The following is a 26,517-nucleotide window of genomic DNA, read 5'->3' as shown; positions in this document are numbered from 1 at the left end:
TATATAGTTCATTTTTTTCATTGTTGGAGGACATATGGATACCTATAATAGCTCACTATCACATCATGTGAACTCTGGTGGATATTTTTCTCATTGGCAATTCAACCAAATGTCCTTACTTTTATAAGTCCTTTTAATTATATATCAAGAGTAATTGATCTCAAGAGTATAAATTGAGAATACTGTAATGTTTCCTTTTTACAGTTTTGAATGTATCCTTTTTCTTCAAACTTTCTTAGAACAAACATAATCTTCAATCTTCTTCAAAGTTCAAAATTTTATTTCCAAGGATTTATATTCACATTATAATTTCTCTACTTTCCAAGTCTATGAATGTCAAAATAAATGTCTTCTTTGTAAATTTAAACGTTCTATTTTTTGTAAAATTCCCAAGTTTGTGAGGTAGTCTTCTGTGTCCTGTATTCATGGTATTGGTTATTCTTCACCATGTTCACTGTGATGGTAACTGAAATAAAATATTCATAAAGAATATAAATCTAACTTCCATGAATTACATAAGCTAATTGTTATATGTTTGCAAATTCATTCTGTTAATGCAAAATCATTAACTGGTCGTTTTTTTTTTGCTTATTTGAATGTCCAGTGGCAAATATTTTATGTTTTCTAAATAACAACGTTAACTTATCAAAACATAATATTGGCCAGTCTGACTAGGTAAGTTTGTAATGTAAATGCTATGATAGTCTGAATTTCTGACATCTCAAGTGTGTGTGTATGGAGCAGAAGGAGGCGAGCAGAGTAAGGCTTAATGCATGCATTGAATCAGAAAGTGAGAAAAATAAGCAACACTGTACATGTACAATTAAACTTGAAACAGTTTTAGGTAGATAACATAAAATTATTTAAATTAACTGCAATTCTACAGATGAACTTACTTTGATATCAGGTCTGTTTTGCAGGGCATTCACACCTACATGACATACATGTTCACCAGTAATATCAATCCTTGCCAATAATGTCCTTTCCTTTCATTTGGTAACAAGCTAAAATTGTATATATATATATAAATTAATCAAGAAGTCCAGACAAAAACTATATGTAGTATGAACCGATGCTCACTAATTTATACCTTTCCTATATACTTTTACTTTTAAGTAAATTGAAACAAAATGTAAGCTAACAACAGAAAGAAGATCAAGTTTAAGCTTATAAAAAAATCCTATATACATGTATGTGCAGATTTTAATAAAAGAACAACCTTTCAATGTACCTTGGCAATTGATAAACTTCAATTGAATCATAATTTCCTGTCAATATGCACATCTACATAGTATGTCCTTATTACCTACTAAGTTTCATGAAATTCTGTTGTGTGGATTCAGAGGAGTTGCAATGACAAACTGTTGAAGTAGTAATAAAGCAAATAAGTTCAAAGGGGCATAACTCCTAGAAAAAAAATGAATTGTAATTTCCTGTTGATATGCACATCTACATAGTATGTCCTTATTATCTACAAAGTTTCATGAAATTTTGTTGTGTGGATTCTGGAGAGTTGCAATAATAACTGTTGAAGTAGTACATTAAAGCAAATAAGTTCAAAGGGGCATAACTCCTAAAAAAAAAAAATTGAATCTTAATTTCCTGTCGATATGCACATCTACATTGTATGTCCTTATTATCTAAAAAGATTTCATGTTGTGTGGTTTGAGAACAGTTGTGATGACAAGAAACAGGACTTGACGTCAGACAGACAGGTCAAAAACATTATACCCCCAAAACTTTGTTGAGTGGGACATAAAAATGCTGAATATCATGAAACTTAGTTAAATTGTTCATATTTTTTGTTGTAAGCTCCCATTTGATTTTTATAAATTTAAGTTTGTCAGTTTCTGAGTTATAAGATTTTCTTCATACATGTCATAAGAAAAGGGGTGACTTTCAAGTTTTTGGAAATACATGTATCCTTAAAATTTCGTTAAACTTTGATGACCGATTTATAGCTATTAATATAAGAAAACCTCCTTTTAGTTTTCTTTTTATAAATTTCTGATATACATGTGACATTGAGAAATTATTGTTTGTTTGCAGTCTGACAACAGATTAACCAATTATTGCGTAACAGCCCAGTGTATTGCACAACAGCAAGAAATCTTTAATTGAATATACATGTAGATTCAATTCTTGAATTCATATAAACTGCTACTTTTGCATAGGTAATGTTTCTGTATTTAAAATCTATAGTACTGGACATTTACTTTTGATATTTAGTATCATAACTTTCTTTACTTAAAAATTATTGTAACATTTAGGTACGGTACATGTATAATTGTTCCAAAACCTAATTACAAACATTAATGTGTAAAGTATGTAAAAGTTTCACAGTCAATGAACCATGATGAGGGGGTGGGGCTATATAATCTCCATGGAAACAATACTTGCAAATGCCAATAAATTTGCATACCAAATATTATTGACTAAACATAAGCAGTTTATCTTAAACTGATCTAATCACAAACTAATACATGTAAACTAAGATAAGTTTCAAAGTCATTAGACTGTGACTGAGGGGGCGAGGCCAAATATTCTCCATGGAAATGAGATGTGCCAATGCTTATACAACTGAATACCAATTAACATTGCCCAACCACTAATGGTTCCCCTTGAACTGACCTAATCACAAACTAATACATGATAACTTAGAAAAAATTTCAAAGTCAATAGACCATGACTAAGGGGGCGGAGCCAAATTATCTCCATGGAAATGAGATATACCAATGCTTATACAACTGCATACCAAATATCATTGACTTACCACTTGTGGTTCCCCATAAACTGACCTAATCACAAACTAATACATGTATGAGCAAAAGTTTCGAAGTCAATAGACCATGACTGAGAAGGCAGGGCCAAATAATCTCCATGGAAATGAGATGTGCCAATGCTTATACAACTGCATACCAAATATGATTATCCTATCACATGTGGTTCACCATAAACTAGACCTAATCACAAACTAATACATTGTTGATGCCGTCGCCTCCGAAGCTACAGTACTACATATTTTTTGTTTCAGAAATAGTACATAGATGCAAAAGTAGCTGTGTAACCAATTTCAAGTTCTTTGACTACATTTATTCAGAAACATATAATATGTCAAATATTTATTTACAATCCAAATTAGGACCTGTATCAAGGAGTAAGAAACTTGTCAACATTTAAGTGAAGCACTAATTATAAGAAGTTTTGCATACATGTAGCAATATAATATTTCCTACAGAAAGTAACCAAAAGTTAGTGTGCAATAAATTCTATTATTGCATAGCAATATAATATTTCCCACAGAAAATAACTAAAAGTTAGCGTGCAATAAATTCTATTATCATATACTTAGACTTAATAACATATGATTTTTACCATATGATAATAGCATTAAATTAAAGTATTTTCAATATTTTTCGAATTGGTGCTTAGCGGGCTGATATGAAAAGTTTATCACATGCTTCGATTGTTATCACATGCCTTTCCGTAACGTTATCACATGGCATTCCGGTGATACTCAGCAAATTCCGGAAAATACACCTTAATGCTACGTTTTCAGTGAAAAACATTACAAAGTAGTGTACAAAACAATTATATGAATACTGGAAAGTATATTGTGTAAAATAATTAAATTAAATAAAAAAAAAATATTAAATAAATGCATTTTTTAAGTTTTTCTGAAACATAATTTAGAAAGTTACTTTAAAAAAAGTTGACTTTTCCAAACAATTTTCATCATGTATATTGTTGAATTATTTTTTTGTCGATTCGTCCATATTAAAATGTTGGTTTTTTTTTTCTCTCTGTTGAGGCATATATATGATAGAAAGATTTCTTATTGAATGTATCAAATTTTGGGTCCAAAGTCCGTGAACTTTTTACTCTTTCAAGATCTTTTCGGGAACCACGTAGAAGGATCAATATATGAATCTGTTATTTTTCTCTACTGTTGAAGCATATGATAAAAAGATCATAACATGTCATTTTTCATATCGCATGTATTATCAGCCAACGGTCAATATCAGCCCTCGAGCCATGCGGCTCTTGGGCTGATATTGAACCTAGGGCTGATAATACATGCGATATGAAAAATGCCATGTAATAATCTGATAATATTGCACTAGTGCAAAAATCTTCAAAAAATCATGACGTTATCAATGACAAACTCTTAGTTTAAACCAATTTTTACTTTCAAATATTATATTGCTATACAATAAAAGGGTTATTGCATGAATATTGGGGTATATTGTCCCTCGTAGAACATATATTGCACTCGCAAGCTTATGCAATATAAAATTCAACTCGGGACAATATACCCCAATATTCATGCAATAACCCTATAATATTGCACCAGTGCAATACATCTTCAAAATTATTGCATGAATATTGGGAAATATTGTCCCTTGTAGAACAAAAATTGCACTCGAAGCTCGTGCAATATAAATTTTACTCATGACAATATTCATGCAATATCCCTATATTATAACTACAATTGCACAATATTAATCACTTTACCATAAGTTATTATAAAAAAGATGTGGTATGATTGCCAATGAGACAACTATCCACAAAAGACCAAAATGACACAGACATTAACAACTATAGGTCACTGTATGGCCTTCAACAATGAGCAAAGCCCATACCTATTGCTTGGTGTCAAGGTAATTAAGAATCTCAAATTTGATAAAAATAATTAAGCACGTATTCTTCATTTTGTGGTTTAAAGTTTCTTTAGACAAGTAAGATGCTGAAAGAATATAATATACAGATATAAACAATACCAAATATTCACATTATTTTTTCAAAATGGTCTCAAAGCTTCAAATTTGCAATTTCTTTAATGAAAAATGCACCAAAAAAAATAATACCTGTAACACTTCGGTTTTGTACATTTCATGAGCAGGAGATTATCATGATTATATAATTTAGTCAAATACAAACTTATAACTCCATAAAAGTATCGTGCTTAAGCCTTTACATAAATTTCAAGAAAATCAACCAAAAACTGACCAAAAAAGGACTCATTTTTGCGGAGTTATCTCCCCTTCCAATGTTAATTTCCAAAGGAAATATAAAATGCCACTTTTGAGTTTTCCTCAAGTTAGATTTTATGGGACTTTTTTCTGTGTATATAAAGGGCATAACGCTATAGATTAGAACTAAAACATTTTCTGTTTTAATTAGTTTGAGGTTAACCGTTTCCTCCATAATGACGCTTTTTGACCCCACCCCTTTACTCCATAATGACGCCTTTTGACGCCTGTGTAGTACCTCAGTTGAAATGCATTGACTACAAAATGTCTGCATATTAAAAAAGACTTTAAAAAAATTGTATCCAATATGAAAAGGATATTCAGGAGAATATCTGACTTGAATTTCATTGATGAAATGTTCGTTTTTACAATGCATTAATACTTTAAACCTGATGATATTTTTTAATGAAAAAATCCTATGCGAATCAAGTTTGTAAAAAAAAAATTCCATGGAGGAAAGGGTTAAATCTTAGTTAAATTGTTTATGGTTTTGTAAAAAAAATAATTTGTCACTTCTAACTGTTAACATGGATAATTTTCAAACTTGCCCACAACAAGAATCAAAACTTGGAACTCTATGACCTCAAATTTTAAAATAAATCTTGGAAACTACATGTCCATGATTTACCGAGTTTGACAAGAGAGCAAAATTATCAAATAAACTAGGCATCATTTTAATATAAACATACCTCTCATCACAAAATTATTCATGGACTACTGCTCCTCTGTGCTCATATGCACATAAATCAATATAATGACAATCTATGAATCCACTATATAATCTAGACAGCAATGACCCAAATGAATTCTGTTCTGTTGCTTATCTTCTCCTACTTCTCAAAGTACTTGTACTTGTACATTCTTTGAAAATGCTAAAAGAAATAATGTTTAATGAAATGAAGTTATAATATCTGCCAAAATTGCATTTAATATTTGATCTTGCAAAATTGGCTTAGTTTTGATTTTTTAAACTAGACCAACAAACTTTCCCTGAAAAAAAAGGATAGCTCTTCTTAACCTGGTAAACATTTTAACTCCAGGTCAAATTTGCTCTGAATGCTTTAGTTTCTGCTTTCAGAGATACATGTTTAAGCCAAAAACTGCATTTTACCCCTATGTTCTATTTTTAGTCATGTTGGCATGTTAGTTAGCAAGAGGGGTCATCCGACACATATTTCTAACTAAATAAGTGTAATTTAGTGGTTCAATTTGTCTTATCTTGCGGTTTATCATATTTTTTTTTGTTCTGTTTTTTATATTTTACATTGTATAAATCAGTCTCTTAGTTTTCTTGTTTGAATTGATTTACAAATTGGTGATTCTCATATAGGGTCCTTAAAAACTGAATATGCAGTATTGGCTTTGCTCATAGTCATTGTTGAAGGATGTAAGGGACGACATCAAAAGATCGATGTAGGATAAAAAACTTAAATCAAATAGTTTGGGGGTGGGGGGTTAAAGTTCTGCAAGTTTTGTATATCTAAAATCGATTTTTACATATATCCCTATTGGTAAATCAATTTTTCCCAAATTAAGTTAAGAGGGGGGTGGGGGGGGTCAGTGAAAAAAACTATGTGAATTAAGTTTTTTATCCTACAGTGAACTTTTGATGTCGTCCCTAAAGTGACCTATTGTTGTACATGTTAACAGTTAACTTCGATGTCACTTGATTTCTGGTGGAGAGTTTTCTTTTCTTGTTAAGGGTGCAATCAACAGTTTTTTTCTATGACGTCATATTTTGAGGGACCATGTATAAGTGAACCTTAGTGGTGGACTGATTAATAAAGATACTTGTATAAAACTAGATATCACTGGAATCAGAATGTTCTCTAGTTTATAATGGAATAAAAAAAAGTGTACTTTTAATAGTATAAAAAAGTTTTATCCAGAGAAACTGGGAAAAACATTGCCTAATTTAAGCTTAAACAAGAGTGCACACGCTGAAATGTCTCGCCTTCTATTCTAATCATTGATATTATGTTGATAGTCCTAAGTATAAAGCTAAGCTTTAATACAACTGTCACATAAACTTAACATTAACCAACATAACTAAATAAAGACCTATGAACCTTAAAAATGAGGTCAAGGTCAGATGAATCATGCCAGGCAGACATGTACAGCTAACAATGCTTCTATACAACATATATAGTTGACCTATTACTTATAGTTTAAGAAAAATAGACCAAAACACAAAAACTTAACACTGTGCAATGAACTGTGAAAATGAGGTCACGGTCAAATAAAACCTGCGCGACTGACATAAAGATCATAAAATATTTCCATACACCAAATATAGATGACCTATGGCATATAGTATTAGATAAAAAGACCAAAATTCAAAAACTTAACTTTGACCATGAAAATGAGGTCAAGGTCACATGACATCTGCCTGCTAGATAGGTACACCTTACAATCATTCCATACAACAAATAAAGTAGACCTATTGCATATAGTATGAGAAAAACAGACCAAAACACAAAAATTTAACTATAACCACTGAACCATGAAAATGAGGTCAAGGTCAGATGACACCTGCCAGTTGGACATGTACACCTTACAGTCCTTCCATACACCGAATATACTAGCCCTATTGCTTGTAGTATCTGAGATATGGACTTGACCACCAAAACTTAACCTTGTTCACTGATCCATGAAATGAGGTCGAGGTCAAGTGAAAACTGTCTGACAGACATGAGGACCTTTCAAGGTACGCACATATCAAATATAGTTATCCTATTACTTATAATAAGAGAGAATTCAACATTACGAAAAATCTGAACTTTTTTTTCAAGTGGTCACTGAACCATGAAAATGAGGTCAAGGACATTGGACATGTGACTGACGGAAACTTCGTAACATGAGGCATCTATATACAAAGTATGAAGCATCCAGGTCTTCCACCTTCTAAAATATAAAGCTTTTAAGAAGTGAGCTAACACCCCCACCGCCGGATCACTATCCCTATGTCGAGCTTTCTGCAACAAAAGTTGCAGGCTCGACAAAAACCTGAAATCAGGTCATGTGCACACCCCTGAAGACATGATACCTGCACATTTTTCATAATCAAAGTTGTATGAATTTCATAGATTTTTACCTGGTCTTTCATGCTTCAGGGTACGTTCGCCTGCTCCATAAAGAGCTACAGTGTCTGCAAATAAGTTTTCAATTTTCACTGCCAAAAAAACCAGACTGTTTACAGTGTTGTCTCCCCTCAAAACATGTATATTTAATCTAATTTTTTTAATTATTTTAATCATTCAACCTGCTTTAATTGAAGTTAATTAATATATCTTTACAACCAAATACAAAAAACATGATTCTTTTTCACCAATTATGTTGATAAAAAGGGACTTCCCTCCATGTCTATTTTTAGTTGGGGAATAACCCCTAGTTTTTATACGAAACTGTTTATAGCAACCTAAACAATATTTTATTTTGAAAATAAGGGAGCTACCATTTGATTTTTATGGGGGGGCTAGGATGAAATTTGAAAAAAATAGGCAGGACAGGAGTTTTGAGTGTAAAAAAAAGGCAGGATGAGACACTTTGCAAAAAAAATGCAGGATGACAATTTAGGTAAAAAAAAGTCGGAATAAACTAATAAAAAAAAGGCAGGACCGAATAGAGTGAAAAATAAAAATGCAGGACAGAAATTACAACTGAAAAAAAAATGCAGGACAAATTTTTTCATCCTAGCCCCCCCCTAAAAATCAAATGGTAGCTCCCTAATTATGTAATTTAAACATTATTATCATAATTACAATATGACAGATTTATAAGTGGAAAAAAGTGAATTTACACTTTTAAAAATTCCTCTATTTTCTCATTCACTATCACCATGATCACCACATTTTTTGTATTTTTATATTAACATTACGTACATGTAAAGCAGACCTTTCACCTTCTCAAGGAGTCCACTTCCCATTTACAAGAGGAGGCCCAAACAGCTTGATTTTGAGTAAGCTAAAAAAAAGTTCAAATAGATTATGATACACTAAATAAATACATAAATTACATGTACATAATAATTTAATAATAAATATGAATCCACAATCATGGTTTCAGAAATGACACATCAATTTAAATCAATAGATATCATACATCTGCATTGGCTAGAGGTACATGTATAGGGGGAGGGTTAAGATCTCATAAACATGTTTAACCCCGCTTGAATTTTGCGCCTGTCCCAAGTCAGGAGCCTCTGGCCTTTGTTAGTCTTGTACTATTTTTAATTTTAGTTTCTTGTGTACAATTTGGAGTTTAGCATGTTTAGTATGGCGTTCATTATCACTGAACTAGTATATATATTTGTTTATATAATTAGGGGCCAGCTGATGGACGCCTCCGAAATTTCTTGCTGCATTGAAGACATGTTGGTGACCTTCTGCTGTTGTCTGCTTTATGGTCGGGTTGTTGTCTCTTTGACACATTCCCCATTTCCATTATCAATTTTATGTATATTAAATTTTTATATCAGTGTTTTCTAATTTCTGGGTAGTCTAGTAGTCCAAATTATTATGACGTCTTGAAAGGCTATTATAATATTATTTTTTGGACGCTTTACTCTAATGTACAGTAAGGCGTCAAATAAAAAAAATGTAATAGCCTTTCAAGAAGTCATAATTATTTGAACTAGGTAGTCTAGATAAGTACAAATTTATGTAAATAAGGGCAAATTTGCAGACTTTTATTTTTTATATAAATTAAATATTAATTATATTCATTTGGATTTTACCCAAGTCATGCAAGTTGGGCAAGGCCATTCTTTGCAGGAGTATATTTTACAGATTTTAACCATTTTTATATAAAGTAGGGCAATTTTTTTTTAAAGCAGGATGAGTTGGTAAGGAAGCCACCACTTGACTTTTATGGGGTGGGGGCTACGATAAAAATGTTATCCTGCATTTTTTTTTTAAAGTTGACAGAACTCCAGTTCCGCATATTTTTCAAATAACATCCAAGCACCCCCCACACAGGCACTTGTCTCAGAAAAAAAAATCCTATATATATGTATTAAATATGTATTATCACGGATATATTAAGGTATATAGGGAATTTTTTTTCTGAGACAAGTGCCTGTGACATGGTGACCCCCCCCCACCTCCAATAAAACTAAAATGGTAGCTCCCTTAACAAGAGTGGGACATTTTTAGAAAGGGAGACGTGTTGTTAAAAAAGTAGGCCGTTTTGGCAGTGGGTCGAGTTGACTTGCGTCCGTTCTTGCCAATCTTCTGATCTTTGTCAGACTGATTTTCGGGTTTGCATGCGATGAAATTTATAAATTCAAATGTTTTTTCGTGAAAAGTATACCACTAGCATCTTCTTAAATATTTGCATGATAATATTTACCTTTCGGTGCGCTTTCCAAGTACAAAATAGCGGGTATGTAAATAATCCATCAAAAAGACACACAACTTTCTTGTTTAAAACCAGGTTTCTTCAAGTTAATCGACAAGCAAACCATTTCAATTTATCTGTTTATAATAACTTGTTGATCCAACAGTTTTGAAAAACCAGAGGTCCTCGTATTATCTATCAGACTAGTATACATCTTTCCATTCTTTTTAACTGTAAAACATGAATTCAGCAGCCGACGAGCGTCCATGGATGAGTTGCGTCATAGTGTAAAAAACGGCAACGGTGATTTTTCCGGGTTTTCGTATTCCATTTGTCAAGCTTTCGAGAATACACTTTACGATCATTTACGTATATGATTGAGAGTTAGTCCGGAACCCGGTCTGGAATCAAGAATGGGGATTTAAGTATTGAAAATAAATACAAAAAAGTTCAGAAGTGGTACACTGAGTATTTTAAAATAGGCCTCTGTTATAAACAAGGATTTGTCTACAAATCAGTCACGGCCGCTTTATATAAAACTATGAAGAAATGAATCGGAGACATAGGCCTACATGACATTATCATACATCAGTGGCGGATCCAGGGGGGTTGGACCCCCCTTTTTGGGACGATCAATGTATTTGCAGGGGGACATAGTTAGAACCCCCTACCCCCCCCCCCCCCCTTTGTAGCCGTCCCGCTGGCTAGACCACACGACCACCTGGCCCTCACAATGAATAAAGTTTTCGGTGGCCGTGTGTTACCTTTCCTCGTCAGTTTTAATCTAGCGTCGTACTACATTACATGATATATAAGCCATGGAGATGTTATTGTTCAGTACAAATTAATGCAAGATACAGTCACAGAAATTATTATATGTATAAGAACGTCTAAGTCAGTGACAACTCTACAACAGATTTATCCATCGGATCACCAGCAATGATGGTGATACATGGCTGTGTATATATATATAGTACAATCTTTATGAATTTGGTATGATATATATGTCTGTATGTTTGTCATGATGTTTGTGTATAACCAATGTGTATTGTCTTGGTATCAATCCTATGATTTTGGATTTCAAACCAATAAAAATTACTGACTTACTTACTATACACATCCTAGCTTAAATCAGAGAAGAATTAAAGTCTTGGACACTTATTATGGGCGGGGGAGGAAGGGGGGGGGGGGGTCACTTATGTATTCATTTAAGTGCAATCAAAATTTTACCAAACGGACAGACCTTCAGTTAAAAATTCGTGTCAAGCTCTTTTGTAATCATGATTATTAGGAAACATCTTATAAGTTTTCCAACTGTCTCCTTGATTTACTCGATACAATTAAGATTCTAATAATAGCCAGTGCTACATTATCAGCCTGATAGATCCTTGAAATGGCTAAATTTTGGACTTGACAATATATTTTGTTTTATAATTCTCCTCCTATATTCAACGTTAAGCTCACAAGATCTTGTGGACGACATCAAAAGTTCAATGTGGAATAAACAAAACTTAATTAACATAGTTTTTTCACTGCCCCCCCCCCACCTTCTTTACTTAATTTTGGAAAAAAATGATTGAATATACATGTAAAATTGATGTGAGATAAGCAAAACTTGCAGCAATGTTTACCCATCCACCACACCCCTAAACTATTTGATTTAATTTTTTTTTATCCTACATTGATCTTTTAATGTCGTCAGTGTGTCACTTATGTTATCATGTTTGTCAATATGTCGAATCAAGTCAAAATTGTACTTACTAAATTTGCAATTGAGATGTAGGTTGCCAAATTTTGAGAAGCCACGGGAAGTTCCGAACTGTTCGCTAGTACATGGCATGACTAGTGGGGCCTGTTTTTTTAACAGTCAGTGCCCCCCCCCCCCATCCCTTTATACAAATTTCTGGATCAGTCAGTTTATGTTTAATGGTAAGTTTAAAGGGACTTTAAATCACGGGGGGGTTACTTCCTATTATTGGGTATACGGGGATGTGCCAAAAATATGGGTCATAATTTTGCGAGATTTTATATAAAAATGACCCTCCTTTTTAATGACATCCTATATTAAAATGCATTTACGTTTGATAACTGTATATTGATTTGGTGTATGATCTACATATAATCCAACAATCCTGGCGTATATATAACGATAAAATATATGTGCACCAAACGATGTCAATTCATATATATAAAAACTTAAGGGTAGCTGGTATATTTATGAATTATGAGTGATGATGAGTTAGTGCTTATACAAGCATGGGTCATATTTTAAATATTGTATATAAGAATAGGTCATTCTTTCTTAAATATTTATATAATTATAGGTACTGAATTTCAGTGAATGTTATATTAAAATGGGTACGTTTTTTGAGGCAAAAATGGCACACCCCTACCAAAAAAATATCGAAGTTACCCCCCCGTGCTTTAAATATTGATATTTTTATCTTTTATTCTCTGTCTTATCTCGTTTGATTGTATTTTTTGTTACAAATTAATGTAATTGGTATCCTCTTTCCAATTTCATCGTTAACAATAGACCTACAGCAAAAGGCCCTGTACTTTAATTTTCTGTCTTGCCTAAAAATACTTTAAATAGTACCCCTTTCTTCCCATAGTCCCACAATAAAATAGAAGCTTAGCAGGTAATTTGCTCTTATTCCACACCAAAGGAGGATAAATGTATGATAACATTTTAATGTTACCGGCATTATTCTACATACATTGATTCTGAGACTACTTTAACATATACATTCTAAGGGCTTTAATATATTAAAGGGCGGGTACAAAATGTATAAGGGACGAAGGAACACCATGTGACTATTGCATTGGTTGTTGTGATTAAAACATGATAAGAGTGTTTCCTTCCCCCTGCATCTTATGATCCTCATTGAACAGTAGAAACTACTTCAGACATTAAACAATCTGAAACTTTTCAGGTACTTTCTATATGCTCATGTGCAATTTCTTGTTAGCATAGTTTTGTACTTGGACAGATAATCAGAATGATCAACAATCAAGTATATTAGACATATTAGACAACAGTCAGGTCTATTGCCATTGGTGAAACCTGGTATGAGGTAATTTTAATTCAGCCTTGTACAATATATACATAGACTACAGTCATTTTTGCTCAAGCATTGCAAATAAGGTTAAATGTTAGATGTTTTATATTGTTTTAACTGCTTTTATGGCAATTATTTAACCATCCATCATTAGCATGATTAGTTGGTTGTTTGAAAGACACCCAGCAGGGGCAGATCCAGCCATTTTAAAAACAGGGGGGGGGTCCAACTATATGTCCCAATTCAAATGCATTGATTGGCCAAAAAAAAGGGGGGGGGGGGGTTCCAACCCCCGGACCCCTTGGATCTGCCACTGCCAAGCACTCTTTGTATTTATAATTCAACTTACAATGACTTAATTGTAATTACAACCTTTAGAAAAAAATATACAAAGATTTTTTTCAATTTCTTTTTTTTGTAATTAGGTCAAATAAAATAATATTTGTTCATGCTATTCAGCTATTACATCTTTGAAAAAATAGGATAGGTAGGGATTTTTTTTTATTTTACATTTTACATATTTTTCATTGACTCTTTGGGCTGATGGGAGAGAAATTCTGACATTAACGAGGGCCCTCATGGGGTTTTTGATTATGTGATTATTTGGCCGTTTTTTTAATGATTATTTGATTATTAAGCCAAATATTTCATGATTATTTGATTACCTAGGACTGTATTTTTAGTTTATGATTATTTGATTACTAAAGATAAGCAAATATTTAATGATTATGTGATTATATTGGCAAAAAAATTGTGATTATGTGATTACTAGGACCCCCCCCATGAGGGGCCTCATTAACAGTGCTTATTGATAATTGGTACGCTATTTCTAGGCTTAAAATATAGGGTAGTTGCGAATGGATGTTCATAATGAACAAAAGTTAATTATTTTAATAATAAAAAATTATATTAGTACATGTATGTCATGTATGTACTCATATTATGCAAATATTTAAAGTTATAGCCTTGAAGCAGAGATTCACTATACATATGTATGTCTGGCATGCAGAATGTTGAAAGCAAGTTAAGAATTTTACTTTATACATGTATAAGCAGTCGTGCGTATATCATGCATGGTACTTTTACATCTTTGAATATGATACAGCCGTAATACGGATGTTGTAGAAACGTCCGTGATACGTATGTTTACGATACGTCCGTGAAACGGACAATCCGTTTTACGTCAGTTTTTACACGTACGTTTTACGGATGTATTTTTACAGACGTTTTACGGACGTAACCGTTTCATCCGTAATACATCCGTATTACGGATGTTTTACGGACGTTTATTACCACGGCCGTGAAACGTCCGTAGCTATTTTACCTGTGTATAACATATTTTTTTTTTATATTATATGCTCATATGCATTGATAATTTTCTTGAAATAATCATAGATTTTTGTTAGATGTATCCATCTGATGAGTAAAGCCTTATTGTTGTCAATGTTTTTATTTGTTTTGATGCTTTATATGATTACAGGATATTTTCTAGTGTTTTACCTCTTATTTTTTACGTGGCGAAGATCTTCAGAGGTCTCCACGTTTCACAGAATGCTCTGTTTTGCCAGACAAGCTGGGCCGAGGCACGTCAGAGCACGTCCCATATCAAAAAGTAGATATTTCGCCGTATAAACTATGTTAATAACGAATAATTACTAAATAATCAATGTAAATTAATATATTTCTTTCTATTACTGGTGTTGTGAGGAAGGAAATTTAAAAAAAAGTAACAAAAATATTGGGATCTATGTAATTCATAAAGTTAAAGATCACAGAGTCAAATGCTGTGTTATTTCTTTGCAAAACAAGGGCTGAGCAAATTTTGCCTGCTGTAAAAATATTACAACAGTGAAGTGTAATAAAGGTACATTAGCAGAAAGCTTTCTTGTGTTAAATTTTGAGTTATTGAACTTGCATGCTAAATATCCACTTCTTGATATGGACGTGCTCTGACGTCCCACAGTCTCAGCTTGTCTGGCAAAACAGCCGTTGGATGTCAGAGCAATCTCGGACAAGAGACAGGGTTGATTCCTTCTGTTCTTTCCAACATAGGTTAACGTGTAGGATGAAGTTTCTTATCAATGAAAGAAAAATGCTATCAAAATAAAATTTTACAGTCATATGCATCACGGTTTGAACAATTAAAAAAAAGTCTGAAATTAGACCCCTTACACTAAATTTATCGTTTAAGATCACATAAAAAGAGTGTGTTATACAAGGCTCTAAGATGGAACACTTCATCTTTTGGACACATACATGTATATTCTTATTTAACACTGGAAGTATGCACTGTAAATTTCCTTAAACACAGTTTGTTTTCCCAGTCAAAATTGTTGACGTTGTGATGATGAGGAAAAAAATGGGTATGGGAATGAATTTATAATGATTTTTTGGGATATTTCAAAATAGTTTTAGGGATATGGGATATTTGTAAACAATATTTTTTGGGATATTAGGGGTAAACATTATAAGGATACGGGATATTGGGATAAAAACTTAATGGGATATGGGATATTGATACCCCCCCTAAACAAGCCTCATTGTTAAAAGAACCGGAAAATAACATAATGAATTTTTGTGAACTTTGAGATAATTTAGTAACGGGACAATATTAATTTCAATTTGACCTTATTTAAGTGATCAAGCCTTATATATACATGTCGAAAAGCATTCAGCATTTGAATGACAGCTTGGTGTGAATAGCGATAAATTTGAATAATAATGTGTTTTTATGTATTAATTAAAAGGGAATGAAACACGTTTATATTAAGTTCTCAAATACAATTTAAGTCTCATGAGCGATAATTTAAATGAATTGTATGAAATAACAAAGAAAAGGCACTTTTTTATTAGAAAAATGTGCGCACTGTCAACGCTTTCACAACTATGTGAAATTACTAAATAACTGAGAAGCATTTTTTTCTCGGATCATAAAATCACGCCGATTTCTTTTTATTTAGCAGTGCACATATGTTGTGGAATCGTGTGTCATCACGATTGTTACAATCATTTTGATATGAATGTTAATTTCAGAATGACGCGAGCTTGCTGTCAGCCAATAAAAATTACGTATTGTAATGAAACATGCATGCAATGTAGTCCAATGTAATTATATCTAATACAATTCGCATTCGAAACGTTTTACGTCCTAACGTCAATTCTAATTCGAATTGCAATGCGCAAACTGTTCAAACGACGTTGACTTTCGATTCGAATTAACAAAAGCGTTTTTCTAATGCGAATTGGATAATTCGAATTAGCTAATTCGAATTAAATGTACGTGTAAACGAGGCATAAATAGCATATTGTAGAAAAAAGTTATAAAATGCCAAAGAAACAAAATGTTTAAGAATGATGTAATATATTTACCAACATGTATAAAAATATCATACATAAATATATTTGCTATGAATTCTGCTATCAAACATGCTTGTATCATACACTTATACATTGACATCTCTCCAATGATAGAAGATAAAAGCTTTTCCATGTATATCCAATGAGGTCCTTTGAATGTTTATAACACTTGTTTCCATTTGATGAGTTAAGCCTTTTTCCACTGATTTGTATAGGTCGTTTTTTTGTTGTACTGTAGCACTGTCCCAGGTTAGAGGGAGGGTTGGGATCCGCTAACATGTTTAACCCCGCCACATTCTGTATGTATGTGCCTGTCCCAAGTTAGGAGCCTGTAATTCAGTGATTGTCGTTTGTTTATGTGTTACATATTTGTTTTTCGTTCATTTTTTTTAACATAAATTAGGCCGTTAGTTCTGATTTTTTTTACATTGTAATTTCGGGGCCCTTTATAGCTGACTACGTGGTATGGGCTTTGCTCATTGTTGAAGGCCGTACGGTGACCTATAGTTGTTAATTTCTGTGTCATTTGGTCTCTTGTCTCAACGGCAATTATACCACATCTTCTTTTTTTTTTTTTTATATATAACAATTAGAAAATTAAAAAAAGATTCAAGTTCTTCATCCACTGTCTTGTCATATATGAAACATTTTATTCATGTAATTTTTTAAACATTGAATACATGGTTATATATATGGTGTGTAGTTTAAAATTATAAATCTGGATATACATGTACCAAAATAATATTCAATATACACGTATCACTGAAAGTTAAGTTTTAACTCCGGGTTTGATCTTTAACATAAAAAATGGCATCAGGTGACATCAATGCCATCAATCTAATTAAAATATAGAACTCGTATTTCGTTATACTACATGTTCATGTTAGTAACTTACTGTATATAACGAAATCCGAGTTCTATATTTTAATTTATAGATTGACATTACAGATTTAAAGTACAGCAAAAGAAAATTGTTTATATTGCAATGAACGTGAAATCGTGAAATTCGGTCTTTTGATGATGTTGATCTATAGTTACGACGACCGAAGAGAACATTAGATTTTTTTCAAAACTCAATTAAAACATTTTAATTTTAAATGAATATTCAAACTCAACAAAAGACAGTTAAAGTGAGACGAAACATACCAAATGAATATTCAAACTCAACAAAAGACAGTAAAAGTGATACGAAACATACCAAATGAATATTCAAACTCAACAAAAGACAGTTAAAGTGAGACGAAACATACCAAATGAATATTCAAACTCAACAAAAGACAGTAAAAGTGATACGAAACATACCAAATGAATATTCAAATTCAACAAAAGACAGTAAAAGTGATACGAAACATACCATATGAATATTCAAATTCAACAAAGACAGTAAAAGTGATACGAAACATACCAAATGAATATTCAAACTCAACAAAAGACAGTAAAGGTGATACGAAACATACCATATGAATATTCAAATTCAACAAAGACAGTAAAAGTGATACGAAACATACCAAATGAATATCCAAACTCAACAAAAGACAGTAAAAGTGATACGAAACATACCAAATGAATATTCAAATTCAACAAAAGACAGTAAAAGTGATACGAAACATACCAAATGAATATTCAAATTCAACAAAAGACAGTAAAAGTGATACGAAACATACCATATGAATATTCAAACTCAACAAAAGACAGTAAAAGTAAGACGAAACATACCAAATGAATATTCAAATTCAACTACAGACAGTAAAAGTGATACGAAACATACCAAATGAATATTCAAATTCAACAAAGGACAGTAAAAGTGATACGAAACAAACCAAATGAATATTCAAACTCAACAAAAGACAGTAAAAGTGATACGAAACATACCAAATGAATATTCAAATTCAACAAAAGACAGTAAAAGTGAGACGAAACATACCAAATGAATATTCAAATTCAACAAAAGACAGTAAAAGTGATACGAAACATACCATATGAATATTCAAATTCAACAAAGACAGTAAAAGTGATACGAAACATACCAAATGAATATTCAAACTCAACAAAAGACAGTAAAAGTGATACGAAACATACCAAATGAATATTCAAATTCAACAAAAGACAGTAAAAGTGAGAAGAAACATACCAAATGAATATTCAAATTCAACAAAAGACAGTAAAAGTGATACGAAACATACCATATGAATATTCAAATTCAACAAAGACAGTAAAAGTGATACGAAACATACCAAATGAATATTCAAACTCAACAAAAGACAGTAAAGGTGATACGAAACATACCATATGAATATTCAAATTCAACAAAGACAGTAAAAGTGATACGAAACATACCAAATGAATATCCAAACTCAACAAAAGACAGTAAAAGTGATACGAAACATACCAAATGAATATTCAAATTCAACAAAAGACAGTAAAAGTGATACGAAACATACCAAATGAATATTCAAATTCAACAAAAGACAGTAAAAGTGATACGAAACATACCATATGAATATTCAAACTCAACAAAAGACAGTAAAAGTAAGACGAAACATACCAAATGAATATTCAAATTCAACTACAGACAGTAAAAGTGATACGAAACATACCAAATGAATATTCAAATTCAACAAAGGACAGTAAAAGTGATACGAAACAAACCAAATGAATATTCAAACTCAACAAAAGACAGTAAAAGTGATACGAAACATACCAAATGAATATTCAAATTCAACAAAAGACAGTAAAAGTGAGACGAAACATACCAAATGAATATCCAAACTCAACAAAAGACAGTAAAAGTGATACGAAATATACCAAATGAATATTCAAAGTCAACAAAGACAGTAAAAGTGAGACGAAACATACCAAATGAATATTCAAACTCAACAAAAAACAGTAAAAGTTATACGAAACATACCAAATGAATATTCAAATTCAACAAAAGACATTCAAAGTGAGACGAAACATACCAAATGAATATTCAAATTCAACAAAAGACAGTAAAAGTGAGACGAAACATACCAAATGAATATTTAAATTCAACAAAAGACAGTCAAAGTGATACGAAACATACCAAATGAATATTCAAACTCAACAAAAGACAGTAAAAGTGATACGAAACATACCAAATGAATATTCAAATTCAACAAAAGACAGTAAAAGTGAGACGAAACATACCAAATGAATATTCAAATTCAACAAAAGACAGTAAAAGTGATACGAAACATACCAAATGAATATTCAAATTCAACAAAAGACAGTAAAAGTGATACGAAACATACCAAATGAATATCCAAACTCAACAAAAGACAGAAAAAGTGATACGAAACATACCAAATGAATATTCAAATTCAACAAAAGACAGTAAAAGTGATACGAAACATACCAAATGAATATTCAAATTCAACAAAAGACAGTAAAAGTGATACGAAACATACCAAATGAATATCCAAACTCAACAAAAGACAGTAAAAGTGATACGAAACATACCAAATGAATATTCAAATTCAACAAAAGACAGTAAAAGTGATACGAAACATACCAAATGAATATCCAAACTCAACAAAAGACAGTAAAAGTGATACGAAATATACCAAATGAATATTCAAATTCAACAAAGACAGTAAAAGTGAGACGAAACATACCAAATGAATATTCAAACTCAACAAAAGACAGTAAAAGTGATACGAAACATACCAAATGAATATTCAAATTCAACAACAGACAGTAAAAGTGATACGAAACATACCAAATGAATATTCAAATTCAACAAAGGACAGTAAAAGTGATACGAAACATACCAAATGAATATTCAAACTCAACAAAAGACAGTAAAAGTGATACGAAACATACCAAATGAATATTCAAATTCAACAAAAGACAGTAAAAGTGAGACGAAACATACCAAATGAATATCCAAACTCAACAAAAGACAGTAAAAGTGATACGAAATATACCAAATGAATATTCAAATTCAACAAAGACAGTAAAAGTGAGACGAAACATACCAAATGAATATTCAAACTCAACAAAAAACAGTAAAAGTGATACGAAACATACCAAATGAATATTCAAATTCAACAAAAGACATTCAAAGTGATACGAAACATACCAAATGAATATTCAAATTCAACAAAAGACAGTAAAAGTGATAAGAAACATACCAAATGAATATTCAAATTCAACAAAAGACAGTAAAAGTGAGACGAAACATACCAAATGAATATTCAAATTCAACAAAAGACAGTAAAAGTGATACAAAACATACCAAATGAATATTCAAATTCAACAAAGACAGTAAAAGTGATACGAAACATACCAAATGAATATTCAAATTCAACAAAGACAGTACAAGTGAGACGAAACATACCAAACGAATATTCAAATTCAACAAAAGACAGTAAAAGTGAGACAAAACATACCAAATGAATATTCAAACTCAACAAAAGACAGTAAAAGTGAGATGAAACATACCAAATGAATATTCAAACTCAACAAAGACAGTAAAAGTGATAAGAAACATACCATATGAATATTCAAACTCATCAAAAGACAGTAAAAGTGAGACGAAACATACCAAATGAATATTCAAATTCAACAAAAGACAGTAAAAGTGAGACGAAACATACCAAATGAATATTCAAATTCAACAAAAGACAGTAAAGGTGAGACGAAACATACCAAATGAATATTCAAACTCAACAAAAGACAGTAAAAGTGAAACGAAACATACCAAATGAATATTCAAATTCAACAAAAGACAGTAAAAGTGAGACGAAACATACCATATGAATATTCAAACTCAACAAAAGACAGTAAAAGTGAGACGAAACATACCAAATGAATATTCAAATTCAACAAAAGACAGTAAAAGTGAGACGAAACATACCATATGAATATTCAAATTCAACAAAAGACAGTAAAAGTGAGACGAAACATACCATATGAATATTCAAACTCAACAAAAGACAGTAGAAGTGAGACGAAACATACCAAATGAATATTCAAATTCAACAAAAGACAGTAGAAGTGAGACGAAACATACCAAATGAATATTCAAACTCAACATAAGACAGTAAAAGTGAGACGAAACATAGCATATGAATATTCAAATTCAACAAAAGACAGTAAAAGTGAAACGAAACATACCAAATGAATATTCAAACTCAACAAAAGACAGTAAAAGTGAGACGAAACATACCAAATGAATATTCAAACTCAACAAAAGACAGTAAAAGTGAGACGAAACATACCAAATGAATATTCAAACTTAACAAAAGACAGTAAAAGTGAGACGAAACATACCAAATGAATATTCAAACTCAACAAAAGACAGTAAAAGTGAGACGAAACATACCAAATGAATATCCAAACTCAACAAAAGACAGTAAAAGTGATACGAAATATACCAAATGAATATTCAAATTCAACAAAAGACAGTAAAAGTGAGACGAAACATACCAAATGAATATTCAAACTCAACAAAAGACAGTAAAAGTGATACGAAACATACCAAATGAATATTCAAATTCAACAACAGACAGTAAAAGTGATACGAAACATACCAAATGAATATTCAAATTCAACAAAGGACAGTAAAAGTGATACGAAACATACCAAATGAATATTCAAACTCAACAAAAGACAGTAAAAGTGATACGAAACATACCAAATGAATATTCAAATTCAACAAAAGACAGTAAAAGTGAGACGAAACATACCAAATGAATATCCAAACTCAACAAAAGACAGTAAAAGTGATACGAAATATACCAAATGAATATTCAAATTCAACAAAGACAGTAAAAGTGAGACGAAACATACCAAATGAATATTCAAACTCAACAAAAAACAGTAAAAGTGATACGAAACATACCAAATGAATATTCAAATTCAACAAAAGACATTCAAAGTGAAACGAAACATACCAAATGAATATTCAAATTCAACAAAAGACAGTAAAAGTGATAAGAAACATACCAAATGAATATTCAAATTCAACAAAAGACAGTAAAAGTGAGACGAAACATACCAAATGAATATTCAAATTCAACAAAAGACAGTAAAAGTGATACAAAACATACCAAATGAATATTCAAATTCAACAAAGACAGTAAAAGTGATACGAAACATACCAAATGAATATTCAAATTCAACAAAGACAGTTCAAGTGAGACGAAACATACCAAACGAATATTCAAATTCAACAAAAGACAGTAAAAGTGAGACAAAACATACCAAATGAATATTCAAACTCAACAAAAGACAGTAAAAGTGAGATGAAACATACCAAATGAATATTCAAACTCAACAAAGACAGTAAAAGTGATAAGAAACATACCATATGAATATTCAAACTCATCAAAAGACAGTAAAAGTGAGACGAAACATACCAAATGAATATTCAAATTCAACAAAAGACAGTACAAGTGAGACGAAACATACCAAATGAATATTCAAATTCAACAAAAGACAGTAAAGGTGAGACGAAACATACCAAATGAATATTCAAACTCAACAAAAGACAGTAAAAGTGAGCCGAAACATACCAAATGAATATTCAAATTCAACAAAAGACAGTAAAAGTGAGACGAAACATACCATATGAATATTCAAACTCAACAAAAGACAGTAAAAGTGAGACGAAACATACCAAATGAATATTCAAATTCAACAAAAGACAGTAAAAGTGAGACGAAACATACCATATGAATATTCAAATTCAACAAAAGACAGTAAAAGTGAGACGAAACATACCATATGAATATTCAAACTCAACAAAAGACAGTAAAAGTGAGACGAAACATACCAAATGAATATTCAAATTCAACAAAAGACAGTAGAAGTGAGACGAAACATACCAAATGAATATTCAAACTCAACATAAGACAGTAAAAGTGAGACGAAACATAGCATATGAATATTCAAATTCAACAAAAGACAGTAAAAGTGAAACGAAACATACCAAATGAATATTCAAACTCAACAAAAGACAGTAAAAGTGAGACGAAACATACCAAATGAATATTCAAACTCAACAAAAGACAGTAAAAGTGAGACGAAACATACCAAATGAATATTCAAACTTAACAAAAGACAGTAAAAGTGAGACGAAACATACCAAATGAATATTCAAACTCAACAAAAGACAGTAAAAGTGAGACGAAACATACCAAATGAATATTCAAACTTAACAAAAGACAGTAAAAGTGAGACGAAATATACAAAATGAATATTCAAATTCAACAAAAGACAGTAAAAGTGAGACGAAACATACCAAATGAATATTCAAACTCAACATAAGACAGTAAAAGTGAGACGAAACATACCATATGAATATTCAAATTCAACAAAAGACAGTAAAAGTGAGACGAAACATACCAAATGAATATTCAAACTCAACATAAGACAGTAAAAGTGAGACGAAACATACCAAATGAATATTCAAACTCAACATAAGACAGTAAAAGTGAGACGAAACATACCAAATGAATATTCAAACTCAACAAAAGACAGTAAAAGTGAGACGAAACATACCAAATGAATATTCAAATTCAACAAAAGACAGTAAAAGTGAGACGAAACATACCATATGAATATTCAAACTCAACAAAAGACAGTAAAAGTGAGACGAAACATACCATATGAATATTCAAACTCATCAAAAGACAGTAAAAGTGAGACGAAACATACCAAATGAATATTCAAATTCAACAAAAGACAGAAAAAGTGAGACGAAACATACCAAATGAATTATCAAATTCAACAAAAGACAGTAAAGGTGAGACGAAACATACCATATGAATATTCAAACTCATCAAAAGACAGTAAAAGTGAGACGAAACATACCAAATGAATATTCAAATTCAACAAAAGACAGTAAAAGTGAGACGAAACATACCAAATGAATATTCAAACTCAACAAAAGACAGTAAAAGTGAGACGAAACATACCAAATGAATATTCAAACTTAACAAAAGACAGTAAAAGTGAGACGAAACATACCAAATGAATATTCAAACTCAACATAAGACAGTAAAAGTGAGACGAAACATACCAAATGAATATTCAAACTCAACAAAAGACAGTAAAAGTGAGACGAAACATACCAAATGAATATTCAAATTCAACAAAAGACAGTAAAAGTGAGACGAAACATACCATATGAATATTCAAACTCAACAAAAGACAGTAAAAGTGAGACGAAACATACCATATGAATATTCAAACTCATCAAAAGACAGTAAAAGTGAGACGAAACATACCAAATGAATATTCAAATTCAACAAAAGACAGTAAAAGTGAGACGAAACATACCAAATGAATTATCAAATTCAACAAAAGACAGTAAAAGTGAGACGAAACATACCAAATGAATATTCAAATTCAACAAAAGACAGTAAAAGTGAGACGAAACATACCAAATGAATATTCAAATTCAACAAAAGACAGTAAAAGTGAGACGAAACATACCAAATGAATATTCAAATTCAACAAAAGACAGTAAAAGTGAGACGAAACATACCAAATGAATATTCAAATTCAACAAAAGACAGTAAAAGTGAGATGAAACATACCAAATGAATATTCAAATTCAACAAAAGACAGTAAAAGTGAGACGAAACATACCAAATGAATATTCAAACTTAACAAAAGACAGTAAAAGTGAGACGAAACATACCAAATGAATATTTAAACTTATAAGTCGAAATCAAACTGACAATTAATGCCATGACAAAACACGGAAAACGACGAGATGACAAACAACAGAGACTTTCAAACTTTTTTAAATATACAAAATGAAGGCCTCATTTAACTTTTATAAAGAAAGGACAAATTATAAAAGATAACAAATGAAGAACTGGAGAGGGGATCTAGTGATCACATATACCCCCTCCTGTATCAACTGAGAGATCATGTGTTGTCTATGTAGCAGCATACTGTGAAGTTGGGTTTTTTTTGTAAGATGTAATATTTTTGTCATATTTCAAATCATTTGAAATGAAGAAAGTTACCTGCATGTTTTTTTTCATTCATTCGAATTCTGCTCACCTGAATGAGATGTTTAGAAATGCATGATTAAAATTTAATACATTTTCATTTTTCAAGATTTATGAGCAATTTCCTTAACTTAAAATTGAATATATGGGGGATGAGGACCTTTTTCGGGACGTCGGGATCGGGTGCTTTTAAGCTCGAGATTTCGGGATTGATCCTTTAATTGACGCAAATTATACTTTATTGTAGTTTTAACATGGGTAGGCATTATATTCGTGATTATTTTTTCAAGTATAGCTTGCATCAATTATTTCGATTCTGATTAGTACGATTAAGGTAATTTCAATGTCCGAATTGTATAAGTGTATAGGGTGTGTGCAGGCTCTTCCATGCACCCCTTTTTTGTTTGTTAACAAGCAAACGACTGGCAATCTGATTTTTCAGAGGGGGGAGTTTTTAACAGCCAGCATAAACCAATTGTCGTATCTAGGTCAAATATGTCAGCTTCGAATTGCAACACATTACAGTCATGATAAGTAAATTAGTAACAATATGTGCATCATTTAAGAGTTTCGAAGTGTTCTAAGTTCATGAAATATATTAAATGCATGTCAATTTGATAAAATTCATTATTCTGCAGTAGTCAATATACGCGCAAGTGCAAACAAATTTTATTGGATTTAGAGCATGGGTTATTCTAGTCTCATTGTTGGCTGTAAGAACGATAACTCTGGTGCATT

General features: G+C 31.4%; 1 long non-coding RNA gene across 5 annotated transcripts; it reads right to left on the bottom strand.

Annotated features, from left to right (window-relative positions):
- Nucleotides 1-259: 259 nt before the first annotated feature.
- On the bottom strand, nt 260-11,029 carry LOC143063877 (uncharacterized). Of its 5 annotated transcripts, XR_012975124.1 has the most exons (5): nt 10,383-11,029; nt 8,915-8,996; nt 5,723-5,905; nt 897-1,004; nt 260-466 (listed from the first exon to the last, which is right to left on the bottom strand). It is a non-coding gene; the product is annotated as an uncharacterized LOC143063877 (long non-coding RNA). The 5 variants fall into 5 exon arrangements; XR_012975125.1 differs by lacking the exon at nt 8,915-8,996 and having other exon boundaries at nt 10,383-11,025; XR_012975126.1 differs by lacking the exon at nt 5,723-5,905 and having other exon boundaries at nt 10,383-11,022.
- Nucleotides 11,030-26,517: the final 15,488 nt, after the last annotated feature.

This window comes from Mytilus galloprovincialis, chromosome 2 (assembly GCF_965363235.1).
Source record: "Mytilus galloprovincialis chromosome 2, xbMytGall1.hap1.1, whole genome shotgun sequence".
Classification (NCBI taxonomy): domain Eukaryota; kingdom Metazoa; phylum Mollusca; class Bivalvia; order Mytilida; family Mytilidae; genus Mytilus; species Mytilus galloprovincialis.
The sequence above is the reverse complement of the archived record's forward strand: the minus strand, read 5'-3'. Positions and strand labels throughout refer to the sequence as shown.